Below are 15074 nucleotides of genomic sequence, written 5' to 3' on the forward strand. Positions count from 1 at the left end.
AGATGTTTGCTGCTGTTGAGGATGCCTTTCTGAAGGGCATTGACTTGGATATTAATTGTCTATGGGGATGGTGTCAGTGTGTGATTTGTTTTTTAGGCAATGCAAATTCAGAAAGGGACAGGATGGTTCTTATGCACATAAATCCGAAATTAAAAGATTTGGCTAAGAAGGAATCTGGTGATGAAGCAAGAGGTTTTATCTTTAGAGAGGGGAGGGTGAAATCCCTAACAAAATATTACAGACTGTCACAAGTTTCAATAAGGCGCAGTTTTCTAGGCGCAGAGTGTTTGCAGGCAATACTTTTTATGGCAGGGCTGGTAGGAGATGGCACCTTCCGGCTGAGCAAACTATAGAGCCCATTACCAGAATGCAGGATAGCAGGAGTATGGATATTACATCGGGAACCAAGGAAGGTGCCAATTTTATCCCAAGAGGCGGAGAGGACAAGGTCGCACTAACAGAAGTAGGGGACAAAATCCTAATCAAAGTCAAAGCCAAGGTGTGTTTGAAGACTGTTTCTGGTTTCATCCCAACAAGTTTGGGAGGAAGGTTGAGGTTTCTCAAAGAGCAAAGAAGAACAATAAAAAAAGAAACATGAGTGTTACAAGCAATAGAAGGTTATTGAATAGAGTTTGACACAGAACCATACCATTTGAGAAAGCCAAATGACTAAATATTTTTAAAAGATCTTTGAACAAAATTATAGAAAAGAATACAATAGTAAAGATAGGAGAGGAAGGGAGAACATTTGTAAATACATCGTTTCTGGTGGAGAAAAAAGACAAAGGTTTGAGACTGGTGCTAAATTTGAGGAACTTAAATCAATTCATAATGTATCAACATTTCAAAATGGAAGGGATAGATTTACTGAGAGATGTGCTTCAGGATTTGGATTGGATGGTGAAAATGTATAACAAAGAAGCATATTTCATGATTCCAATAGCAACAGAGAGTCAAGGATACTTGCAGTTCAGATGGAAGGGACAGCTGTATCAGTTACGAAGCCTTATATTCAGACTGTCTGCAGCATCTTGGTCTTTTACAAAGGTGCTAAGACCAGCTATAGGTTTTCTAAGTATTAGAATGATTGTTTATTTGAACATATATCAGCAATGAATTAATACTCAGGCGAGTTTGAAGAACAGTTGGATCTGGTGAAGTGTTTCTTACAGGGTCTGGTTTTTGGGATAAATGCAGCTAAATCTGCACTGATTCCAATGTAAAATGTTGAGATTCTAGGATTTGTCATAGGCATAGTGGTAAGTCACAGTTACCAGAGAAGAAAGTGAAGAAAATGAGTCAAGAGGTAAAGTTATTGTCAAGGAAGAAGGAAGTGAAAATGAGAGTTGGCTAGGGTGATTGGCCTATTATCATCATCAATTCAAGACATATATGTGGACCAATACATTACACAGCCCTTTAGCGTTTGAAGACTTTAGGCCTGGAAAGAGGTTTGTGCTACAGGGATATGATGTCTCCGAGTAAAGATGCGAGAGAGGAGTTAATATTACGGATGAAGAATTTGGAATCCTGGAACAGTCAGGCTATTTTTTGGAACAAAAACATATTTTGTTCAGGAGATGCATACCAGCAATTTAGGATGAAGAGCTACATGCTTAGATCAGGCGACAGGTGGAGTTTGGACTCTGTTAGAGATAGAGGAGCATATAAATAAGTTGGAGGTATAAGCAGGTTTGTTTGTGCTCCAAAATTTCAAGACAAAATTGAAGGGAAATTCAGTTTAATCAAAAATGGACAACATGACTGCTGTGACATATATCAAAAGGTTGGGAGGAAGCAGGTTCAAGAGATAATTGGAATTAGCAAAAGAGCTGTGGGAATTTTGTTCTAAGCACACACTAGAAATGTGATAGTGTTACAAAGAAGAAAGATGCGTAGACCACGTGATGTAGATAATAAGATCTCTACTTTATTCTTAAGATCTCTTCATAGTTACAGGTGACCAGATGTAAGTTAGATCCTTAACAGTTCCACACCAGTGACCTGTCCTCAGGACACCCCGGCGCTGCACGGCCCTCCAGCTGTGTCTGTGTGCCCCCTCCCTCGCTCACTGCTGATCGCTGCCGTTTTCCCGAGAAGTGATGTGCCTGTGTTTTCTCCCCACTTGCTGCCTGCTTTGCCCCTGTTTATGCTCTGTGTATCTTCGTGATTGTTTTCTAGCCCCTGTACCCTTTGTGATTATATTCTAGCTCCTGCTCCCGGTGACCCCCGCTCCCCGCTTCCCGCTGCTGTACATCGTGGCCCTGCCCCCTTTTCTTCTGTTCTCTCCCCGCTCCCCCCTCCCAGCTGCCCCTCCCTCCCACTTCGCCTTAAATGGAGACCGCGCGTACGTATAGCGGCCACGCGCAGCGGGAGCGCCGATTGTGCGCCAAAGTCAAGCCTGTCTGCGCCCATCCGCGCCTGGACCGCGTCCAGCACCAGGACCCCTGGCCCCCGCAGATTCCAGCCTACTGCCGACCGTACGACGCCACCACCCTCAACGCAATCAACACCGTCCAGAGCCCCGGCTGCTACCAAGCCACCCCGAGACGCACCCACGGACCCGTCACCTGCCGAACCTGCAAGTTCACCTGCCTCCGGACCCGCGCGGCACCTGCAAAGCCGACCACCAGCAGCAACCACCTGAAGTGCATCCTGCTCAACACCCGCTCCGTCCACAGACACGCCATAGAACTCTGGAACCTGCTCGACACCACATCTCCGGACGTCGCCTTCCTCACGGAAACCTGGATGAACGCCTCCTCAGCGCCCGACATCGCCATCGCCATCCCAGACGGCTACAAGATCACCCAGAGGGACCGCGTCAACCAGACCGGAGGAGGCATCGCCATCGTCCACAGAAATACCCTCCACATCACGACCAACACAGACGACACCCTCACAGCCGCAGAACACCTGCACTTCCAGATCCACACCAACCCCAAGACCACCCTCAGAGGCACCCTCATCTACAGACCCCCTGGACCTCGCACACACTTCAGCGAAGACATCGCAGACTTCATCAGCCCGTACCCCCTCCCCTCCGCCGACTACATCCTCCTAGGGGACCTCAACTTCCACCTGGAGAACAACAATGACAGCCAACCTCGCCAACCTCGGACTCAAGCAACTGGTGACAACCCCCACCCACTACGCCGGAAACACGCTCGACCCCGTCTTCTCATCCAGCAAGTACATCTCCTTCAGCCACGCCACTGGACTGCACTGGACAGACCACAGCTGTGTCCACTTCAGCTTCTGAAAGACCACGACCCACCACCACCCACAACAGGGTCCCCGCAGGAGCTGGAACAAGATCACCTCCGATCAGCTCACCACATCACTGACCCAGACCACCCCCGCAAGATCAACGGACCCCAGCCAAGCAGCCAATAACCTCACACAGTGGATCACCATCTGCACAGATGACCTGGCTCCAGTGAAGACCGCCCCCAGCAGACCCTGCAGCAAGAAAGCCCCTGGTTCACCGACGAATTCAAGAGCTCCAAGAGGAACTGCCGTACCCTCGAGAAAGCCTGGCGCAACAATCCGACTATAGACAACATGACCACCCTCAAGCACGCCACCCGCAAACCCCACCAGCTGATCCACACCACCAAGAAGACAGCATTCAAGGAACAACTAGACAACAACGCCCACAACAGCAAGGAGCTCTTCAGCATCGTCAAAGAGCTCTCCAACCACAGTGCCGGAAACAACAACATCACCCCCTCGCAAGACCTCTGCAACGCACTCGCCTCGTTCTTCCACAGCAAGATCGCTGACATACACAACAGCTTCAGCACACAGCCCACGCACCCTACCATCGAAACGACACCCCCCCCACCACCCTCCGCGCCTGGACCCCGGTCAGCACAGATGACACCATCCGCACGATGAACACCATCCACTCCGGATCACCAACCGACCCTTGCCACCCCCCACGTCTTCAACAAGGCCGACTCCGTCATCGCACCACATCTCCAGGACATCATCAACTGCTCCTTCAACACCGCCACCTTCCGGGACAGCTGGAAGCATGCCGAACTCAGCGCCCTACTGAAGAAACCATCAGCGGACCCCACCGACCTCAAAAGTTACCGCCCCATCTCGCTCCTCCCTTTTCCTGCCAAAGTCATTGAGGAGACCGTCAACAGACAGCTGGCCGCCTTCCTCAAGACGAATGAATTCCTCGACCACTCGCAATCCGGTTTCCGAGCCAACCACAGCACCAAGACCGCCCTCATCGCAGCCACTGACGACATCCGAGCCCTACTCGACAACGGGGAAACAGCGGCCCTCATCCTCCAGGACCTCTCCGCAGAGTTCGACACTGTCTGTCACCACACCCTAGTGCAGCGCCTCAACAACGTCGGAATCCAAGAGAAGGCACTGGAGTGGATCATCTCGTTCCTCGCCGGAAGAACCCAGAGAGTCCGCCTCCCCTGTTCAGATCCGAGGCCATCGAAGTCATCTACGGCAAACCACAAGGATCATCTCTCAGCCCCACCCTCTTCAACATCTACATGAGCCCCCTCACGGCCATCGCACGCCTACACAACCTCAACATCATCTCCTACGCCGACGACACCCAGCTGATCCTCTCCCTCACCAACGACCCCGCCACCGCCAGAACCAGCCTACACGAAGGGATGAAAGACGTAGCCGAGTGGATGAAGAACAGCCGCCTGAAACTGAATTCAGACAAGACGGAAGTCCTCATCCTGGGATCATCACCCTCCACCTGGGACGACTCCTGGTGGCCCCCTGCCCTGGGCAGCGCACCCAAACCAACGGACCACGCGCAGAACCTGGGCTTCATCCTGGATTCCTCCCTCTCGATGACCAGACAAGTCAACGCTGTCTCCTTGTCATGCTTCAACATCCTACGCATGCTCCAAAAGATCTTCCGATGGATCCCCACCGAAACCAGGAAGACGGTCACCCAGGCACTTGTCATCAGCCAACTGGACTACGGAAACACCCTCTACACCGGAACCACAGCCAAACTGCAGAAAAGACTCCAACGCATCCAGAACGCCTCAGCACGACTCATCATGGACATCCCCCGACACAGCCACATCTCCGGACACCTGAGAGACCTACACTGGCTCCCCGTCAACAAGAGGATCACGTTCAGACTCCTCACCAACACACACAAGGCCCCCCACGACCTGGGCCTCAAGTACCTCAACAACCGCCTGACCTTCTACACTCCCACTCGCCAACTACGATCGACCATCCTCACCCTCGCCTCCGTTCCACGCATCCAAAGAGCCACCAAGGGAGGAAGATCCTTCTCCTACCTGGCAGCCAAGACTTGGAACTCCCTCCCCATCCACCTCCGCCTGACCTCAAACCACCTCTCCTTCAGGAAGCAACTCAAGACCTGGCTGTTCGAGCAGTAGCGGCCCCCCCAACCCCCCACCCCAAGCGCCTTGAGACCCCCCAGGTGAGTAGCGCGCTATACAAATGGTATGATTGATTGATTGATTGACCAGGAGCAGGCTCTCCACTGCTCAGCCCATCCACACCAACTGACTCACTCTTCCAATCCAAACACAATCTACATTCCATCTGACCTCATCACTGACTGAGCAGCAGGGAGAGAACTTCTGTAGGGAGAGTGCATTAAGTAAAAGGTACATTACAACACATCTCCCCCTTTATAATGATGGAAAACAAACAACACGTGTGATAAAACACACGTTCCAGCAAAAGAGGATGCAATAATAACAAAATTATACATCATCCCCTTGCTATAATGATCATAACAACAAATGCATGAAAGTTGCCAAACATAAAAATGAGAACAAAGGAGGATGCATGAGATAACTAAGACACTACACCCATCTCCCCTTCATAATGATCACAAACAACAAGAATGCAAGTTAAATAAAACATCCTTCAAAACCAGTGGAAACTATCCACATAACTCACGTCCCAAACTACAGGTACAATAATGAGTAACCAAATGCACCACAAACTAAGGCACACAACTGTGGCAGAAGAGGGATCTACAACCCTCAACTGCACAAAACAAAGACAGAACCAGGTCTACCCAAAAGAAATGGAATAAGACACAGCCCAAACTAAGACAGGGTAATAAAACCCCCAAAACACTCTAAAAACCAATATGGGTATCCCTTAACCCAAAGCAAACATAATATGGGGGTGCTTAAACCCTAGTCAGACATATAACTCTAAACCCAACGTGCACAGCCAAAATGCACAGTACAAACACCTCCTTAAGGTATTAACCACATACAGGGTATCCTGAAAACAAATAGGAGAAGTTACACTAGAAGAAAACTTCCCACGTGTGTACCCGTAACACACAGTCCGAAAAAAAATACTCAGCGTTCATGTCCATAACGCAAAGTCCATATTCCAGGTATCCTTGAATCCTAGACAAAACTGGCCAAAACTTGAAATACAGAAAAAACTAACACAAACGCACAGACAAAACCCTCTTACAACCTATACTGGAATTCAGCATACTTAAACCCAAACATAATGGCCAAAACATGGAATAAAGAAAATCTAGAGAAAATTAGCACAGTCCTGAACACACTCAACAGGGGACACACAACAGTCAAAAATGGTGTGACAGCCGACACAACCTACAGCTACCAGTAGGTAAACTTTCCCTATAAACAAAACACACACAAGCCCCCAAAACCCTTTGAGATACAATAAATCCATGACACAAAACTCAAAAATACATTTGACATAACATTGTAAAAAAAATGAGATACTTGTGTCTATCACTGAAATACACAATCCTTAAGTGTGCACATAACTGGAAATGCTCAAATGAAGGTGAGTGAGTGCATCACTGTAGTAGAAAGTGTAAGTCAGAATTAAATCCATACGCCAAATCTTCATGGAGAAAAGTACTTGTAATGTTGAATTCCTTTAATGCGCAATGTATTTGTACAATGCGCAAAGTTTTCCAATAAGTAAAACAAACCTGTCTGCATTCCGTGAAGAAATCGGGAAGATCTCGTCGTTCCCGTAGTTGTAGCGGTTCCTATGGATACCAAGATGGCGCCGGGTGTGTTTACGTGACATCTATGCGGGATGACGTCACTAGGTACTGCGCACAACTGGCAGAAGAAATGGAGTGCGAGGAAGGACAGAACAAGTCCAAAGACAAACAGAGTCAGCAATGGCAGAATTCGCCACAGGAGAGCAGCGCGAGCGAAGACAGCGCGGGGCACCAGAGTCAGAGCACGCTTGGTAACGGTAAGTGTGGTCGTTACAAGTCAAAAGAAAACAATGGTTACAAAGCTCACCTTTCTTTCGTTATTTTCGCTCACTATTTATTTCGTTATGGTGCAGCCAGCAATATAATTCCAAGAAACGTTTATAAGTAGTTACAAACCCACGATGCCTTCGCGTCCAATATTATTTGCGAGGTGATGGAGTTCAAATCTCTGTATGCCACAGTGTAAATTCAGTCAAAAATAAAAACTCTTCCACTGAGGCACTTCTGATGGAGTGAGGATTCGCATGTAAAGCGACTTGCTCCTTCTCATGAACCTCGTTAACTCGTAATAGTACTAAACAATCCTGTTTGTCATTAATATTTCATTTTTCCCGTACACGTGGGTGTCCTAGAGATGCTTGCATACGTGTTTACTAATACTAACTCCGCTTGCATACTACAGAATGGCCGCTTCGCAGAAATTCAGTCTGAGCATGCGTCGGTCATACCCATGTGATGTGACGCACTCGCAGTTTTGGAGGGAGAGTTCGCTCATGCGCATTGTAGCTGACATGGCCGCTTATTTGTAACCACGCGACCTGCTTGCCCATGCTGCTTTGCAGTTCTATCTGTTTCCGCTTAACCCATAACCGCTATAGTTATTATGGAATAAGGGGTGCAGTGTAGATTATCATGGTGTACAGTGTATTCTATTTTTCTGTGTTTCTAATTTGTTTTCGCTTACTTTTCATGTACCGCGTATTTGGGGCCTGGGAGTGGGGAGCGGCGCCATCTTTGAAACCTCCTACAACCCTGTCACGTGATCAGGGAAAAGCCGAATTGCGCAGAAGCAAGCCTAAGCCAGCTGGCTCCCGAAGCTGAGATGCGCCTGAGAACATCTTCCATGCACTGGGAAGAGAGTCCGGCTGTACCAAAAATTGTTACAAATGTATATTCTTATGTGTGCTCTATTGTTTTACACCTTTCTCATACCCTGGGAACTGGAATGTAAGGGGTGGGTACTGAAAAATAAATATTAAGTATGGGAACCTAGAATTTTAGGTGGTGGCTATGACCTAACCACCTCTCCTGACCAATCGTAAGTTGGGACCTGGTCATTTGCAACATTTGTGGGTGGTCTGGGGAATCAAGAAGAGTATAACTAGCCTAGTTTAGTTAGGGAAAATTGTCTGACTTGTCCGAATAGCTGACCTGTCACCGACCCCACGACTCTATAGGTGATTGATACAGAGAGCTGCGGAGCGCTCTGTCCGAATTTCCACAAACTCCAAGGGGTGGAATTAGTCTTAAGTGCTGGCGGAGCGCTTTGCTGGGAGATTCGAGAACCCAATCGAGGTTACTGGCGGATTCCGTGCAGTGAGGGGGTAGCGCAGGCGTTGCATCCGAAGCTGCAGGTGGTGATCGTGCCCTTTGGTGAGCCCAGTCCTGACCCAAAATCCTGAGGGGTATCCTGTCCTGATTTTCCGTGAGCTGTACCTGCTCACCTACTGGCATCCTAAATCCTTGAGGGTCTTTGTCCTCGTCCTTTCCCGAAGCTGACCCGTGGCCAGGGTTAGTCCTCATTCCTGTCCTAGGTAAATATACCTGTGGGTGTCCGTCTACTATCCTTTCCTTCCTGCTCTTTAATAAAGCCTATATGCCCATGATATTCTCTCTGGCCTCTCTAAAATTGCCTATGCTATCTGTTTATTAGTATGTTCCATGTTTCCCCTTTCCTGTAGGGCATATTGAAACTGTTTTTGCTTAAATAAAGTGTGATGAATATTTAGGATCTAAGTTAGATAGACTAAGATTAGGGTTCGAATCACTTATAGGCTATAGAAATTCACTGACTAATGTGTTTTAAATTGCCGTCCCTAGTTTAAGCCTGAAACTGAATAGCATGTTTCCTGTTACCCTTACCCAATAGAATCCCAGTTGCCCAATGGGGTTTTCCCTTATCCACAGTTACATAATTTTTGTGATTCTGCTTATTGATGTTTTTATCAGCATTTGCCTTATACTTTTGTCACTTTAAATTTTACATTCCTACATAAAGACTTTAAAACGCCTCAGGTGTCTGTGGTCATTCTGAAAATTACAAAAGTGATGTTAAATTAATAGACTAAGGGGCCGATTATGATTGCGGTTTTTCCGCATCCTCGGGGCCGGCGGAAGCCACCGCCAGCCCCGAGGATGCGGAAAAACCGCAGCGGACTGACCAAGGACCCACCGCCACATTAGGATGGCTGGTGGGTCCTGGTTTCCGTCCGCAGCTTTTCCGCCGCGGTCGGCTTACAACCGCGGCGGAAAAGCTCTGATATGGTGACGGTGTCTCTCAGACACCGTCCGCCATATCAGGATGGGCTTTGAAAAGTGCTTTTCCGCAGCGGGTTTTCCGCCGTGGAAAAGCATACGGATCTTCACTGCGGGGGCCCATTGCGGGCCCCCTAGGTGAAGGGGGGGTGGGGGGTGCACATGGGGGGTACCTATGGTACCCCCCTGCATTTGCATGCAGAAAGCGGCAGGCACCACGTGGTGCCTGCCTCTTTCTGCATGCAAATGCAATGCGTGCATTTTTAACATTGCCGCGGGTGCAGCTTGAAGCTGCACCCGCTGCAATGTTAAAAATAGAGGATGTGACCGCCAGGGTGGCGGTCACATCCTAATTGCACAGGAGGGAACTCCGCATGCCATGCGGAGGCTCCCTCCTGCTCTGGGGTCGCGGACGGATGCAAGTCCGCCCGCGATCCTAATCGACCCCTAAGTGTTTAGAATTATCTTGCCACCTGTCCTCCAACAGCTCCTGATCCATCAGGAAGAGCAAGTACTTGTGGTAAGTCAGGTGCTATGGTAACAGTGTTACAGGAAACACATATAGAATACTGATAGTGGCGTGTAAAATCACCCGACTCACAAAATTGTATTTCGCAATCACGTCATGGGCCCAAGTGCGTGAAAATCTGGTAAACTTTGAGCCGGGTGACCTGCGCGCTCTATCACTTCCAACCTGACAGTCTTACATCCTTTTTTGTGGTATTCTGCTGAAAAGTAAATCAAACAGTTGACCTGTTCTTTAGAGTTTAACCGTGACTCAAACATTGAGGCAGACCAAAACCGAAAACAGCAGGGTTCTTCACACCATACGATGATAAGAACAGGTTTCAGAGACTTTAAGGGTTTGATGAAGGAAAAACCCAGCCCAGTTGCTGTTCCTTTACATTAAATGAAGAGGGCTCTCTTAAAATGTCTTTAATCAAAATCAGTTACAAGGTGCTACTTTCTTCCCAGGCTGTAGGCAGTATCACCCAATACAGATTACAGCAAATTAAATAGTCTAATACAGGGACAATGTGGCAGAAGCTGGAAGTCACTTTTCCAAGGCAGTAGGCAGGCAAACAGAAACTGGCACATTTTAATTAAGGGCGACCGTTGATAGGGTCACTGGTGGGGCATTTGGGGTGCCTAGTTTCAACAAATCCACAAGTTTCAAATCACTTACTTGAAGTTCCTTTATTTCTTATAAATATTCCAATTCCAAAAGTCCATTTCAGTAGTAGGTTCTTTAAATCGTCGCCAGTGTTACAAAGAAGAAAGATGCGTAGACCAGGTGATGTAGATAATAAGATCTCTACTTTATTCTTAAGATCTCTTCATAGTTACAGGTGACCAGATGTAAGTTAGATTCTTAACAGTGCCCCACCAGGAGCAGGCTCTCCACTGCTCAGCCCATCCACACCAACTGACTCACTCTTCCAATCCAAACACAATCAACATTCCATCTGACCTCATCACTGGCTGAGCAGCAGAGAGAGAACTTCTGTAGAGGGAGTGCATTAAGTAAAAGGTACATTACAACAGATATCTGACTAGAATTCACGAAATATGAGAGATTACAGCAAATGCAAGTTAAGGGAAGATAATTTTCAGAGGATTCTGAGACTAATGGGGCCTTTATAGGTTTATTTTTTTGCTTCCAGACTGCCTTATCAATTACCAAGTTATATCAATTGGAGACCAGTTTCAGGAGGGATAGCGGTGGATGCATTTACGCAGGATTGGAAGGAAATTAGAGGGTATAGTTTTCCCCCAATCTCAATAATTCAGATATTATTGGTAGAGGTAAGGAGACAGAGATGTCACGGTTTACTACTTGCACCATTTTGGAAAACACAGGTATGGTTTCCAACAGTAAGGAAAATGGCAATGGGAGTACCATATTTGATAATCTCATGCAATGGTCTTTTGTTAGACATAGAGAACAAGGAACGTCCTTTGGTGGAGTTGGGTTCACTCAACCTTCTAGTATGGAGGATATCAGATGTTCAGGGAGATTCGCGGGACTTTCAGGAACAGCTACAAGTTTACTCAATTAACCATGGGCACCACGAACAAGGAAAAGATACAGAGGGGAATGGAAGGTATGGTTATGTTGGTGCGTGGATAGGGACCTGGATACCGTGAAGCAGATAAAGTGGAGGTGATAAAATTCCTAGCAGGGTTATTTGACAAAGGGTTGTCCTACAGAACAGTGAAATGTTACAGGTCGGTGGACGCAGCAGGCCATTCATTCCAACAAGGATTGGTAGTCAGTAGAAGAAATTACTATGCTTAATTTCTTTCAGAAGAGTCTCAGATGTTTGAGCATTGGAAGTATCACGTAGATTTATTCAGCCAGATGGAGTAGTTTTTGCAATTGTCAAGCAGACAAAGAGTATGTCAGGGTATATTCTGTATCCAAGATTTGACAATCCACCTAATTTGTGTGTGATGTCATGTGTAAAAGAATATTAAAGTAGAATGTTAGATAAAATATGTGCTGGGGTAGATCAATTATTAATCCCTTATGTAAAACCATTTAAAGCAGTCATGACTGCAACAATTGCAAAGTGGGTGAAGGCTGACATGAAGGAAGCAGACAGGAATATGTCAAAATTCACAGCACGTTCTATCAGAGGTGCTACGGCAAGTTAGATGTGTTTGATGGGACCAATCTGCTACTAGTAGCAGATTGATCAGCTGTTGAGATGTTCAGAATATTTTATTTCAGAGCTAGCTGTAGCACATGTTTCAAGTTCTGGTTGGAAAGACTGTGAACAAGCATAATGCCAGTCTTCTGTCCTACCATAACATGACTATTCCTATAGTTTAACTGAATAAAGAATCATGTTTTTATAGAAACAATAGGCTAGCATTATCCCACCCACCCTTGCCTTATGTGGATGAAGTTAAGTGGGTAGGGAAATTACGGAGCTATTAACCAATTTGGATATCATAAGAAATGTATATTGTTTAGAGCAGGTTTACGTAGGTAAGTGAATGCAAACAAAGACACAGAAATGTTTTTTTATTTATTTGCAGATAATTAGATTTGGATAAGGATATGTTCATATATGAAAATAAGATTGAGAAGAAACAAACTAGAGAGGAAGAAGATGGAGGACAAGGAGTACTTATGGGACTGAAAGTTCTAAGATTCATTGTGATGTTTTAAAGTTCTGTTTTGGAAGCTTTTAAAGGCTGCTGCTCAGAAGGAATGAACAGAGGCTTATACATAATGCTAGCCTCCTCGTCTTTAATAAAATTATGATTCTGTATTCAGTTAACCTATACGAACTGTCTTTCACTTCCTACAAACACTGGAGAACTGTCTTTCCCACCTCCACCTATGTGGCCAAAAGTGGTTGACATTATCATGGAAGGTTTGAATGTTACGTCATGTTTTTCATGTAGCAAAACAAAATGATTTAGACTGTACTGAAAACGTCTATATTAATTTGGGACTCTTGATTTATTCTTGCTTGTACTGCAGCCATGTCACAAATGAGACTAGACAGAATTTTAATAAATCATGACAATAGGTGCATAATAATTTTATCCATCAAATACACCAAACCTGTAGCTTTACCGATTTATGTAAGCAGGAAAAACACCTGGAGCATGTGTTTGGCAGCCTGCAACTCTGTATTTGTTGTCCACTTCATCAGTGCTATATACCACCTATAAAAGGCCTAGTCCTTATTTTCAGCTTGTGGTTTCTGGTGCTCGGCACCAGCAGTTACTTGTCAGCACTGGCACTTATGACAGTCTGCCACATGGTGGCGTTCTTTGTCAAATTCTGAGATAAGCACAACAACACTTGTTTAATAATCAATATACTTTAAAAATATCAAAAACCCATTCCTTGATGCTGATCTTGCTGGATTACTTGTACTGTGCTCTTCGATTGAATAAAGCATCAACCTTAATTTCCTTGAATTTATCTTCATTTCACCTAGCTATTGAAATAGTGTTGGGTGGCCTGGAATATGCTGAACTTTCACACTTGTAGGAGTGAGATGGCAATTCATTGTGCTGTTATGTTATTGGTACAGCTGACAGAGACATGGGTGGTGCAAGCTGCAGTGGACACCTGAGGGGAGACATGGAACGTATTTGTTTACAAAATAAGCACAAAGAAGGTCTATTTTCTATAGAATTGCCATGTGTAAAATGCTGCGAAATGTCTCTTGTTTGACACCGGACATACACTTCCACTCAGACATGATACAATTGCAGATGGAGGTTTTTTACAATGACCTCCCAAATGTATGCTTGTCCTGCGTACAGTTTAGTTTGAATGCTACAAATGTTCATTGAAATTCACTGCTTATCTTTTAGAAATCCTACAATTGTACAAAGGGTGTAAACTGGATCTGTTCTCATAGTATCGTGCACATACACGATTTGTAATTCTAAGAAACTTTTCACAGTTCACAGAAATTAAATCTTGTCTCCTATTGAATTCTCAAACTATTGCAGAGCCGATTAAGAGGTGCAAACACTTTCATTAGGTGACCGAAATTTCACGTAAATTGGCCATTGGACTATTTATGCTTCGTAGAGTTTCTTGCTTTTCCTGGCGTAGGTATTGCCTGCAAACTAGTAATATTTCTGCGTGCATTCTACTTTGCATAACAATGTCTGTGCTACGTTCTTGCGAATAAACGTTGAAAGCGGGTTTCCACTGGGCTTTAAAGCTGGATGGATGCAAACGTTCAGATTTAAAAAAAAAACATTGCAGCTTTACACAGCCTACACTGTGCTCAGAAGGTCATCAGGTTTTGACAATCGTGAAAAAGAAACATGTTGATCAAGAAAACTTATACAACTACAGACCAATAACTCAACAACCTTAGTTGGGTAAAACTATTATGAAATGTGCAGTAAATGAATACATTGATGACAACTCACTTCTAACTCAGTCCACACTCTGGATTCGGAGCAGGTCTCAATACTGAAATGGTAATGATAAAATTCATTGATGACACTCATTGCATGCTTGTTGATGGGAAATATGCTTCCTAGTTCTTTCAAATCTTTCTGTGGCATTTGACACAGTTGATCATGGATGACTTCTGAAATTGCTCAAATGCAGATTTGACCTTAAAGATTCAATCTCTGCGGGTTTTGGTACTTCTACAGTGGATATCTCAGTTAGACAAACTAGGAAAGTATTCCTCATGACTTGAACTGATATCCTACAGCATGCCACAAGGCTCCTTCCTCTCATCATGTATCTTTCAATCTGTACTTGGAAACCATAGGCTTGCTGCTAGAATTGTGTGGCATTAAACTCCACCAATATGCATACAATACTAAACTCTACCTAAAGCAAGACACAGCCACTACCCCAAAGAGCTTGGGGAACATACTCAATTGGGATTCAACAAACTGCTTGAAACTAAATCCACTGAAGACAGAATTCTCACTTCTATCTCGAATGCCCAGCAAAAGAATTCACAATATCCAATTGACAGAACTAGAAGAGTATAGCTTCTCCCCATCACCCCTGGCTACAGTAAAAACTCCTGGATTCCTAATC

The sequence above is a fragment of the Lissotriton vulgaris genome, chromosome 7 (genome assembly GCF_964263255.1).
Source record: "Lissotriton vulgaris chromosome 7, aLisVul1.2, whole genome shotgun sequence".
Taxonomy (NCBI): Eukaryota; Metazoa; Chordata; class Amphibia; order Caudata; family Salamandridae; genus Lissotriton; species Lissotriton vulgaris.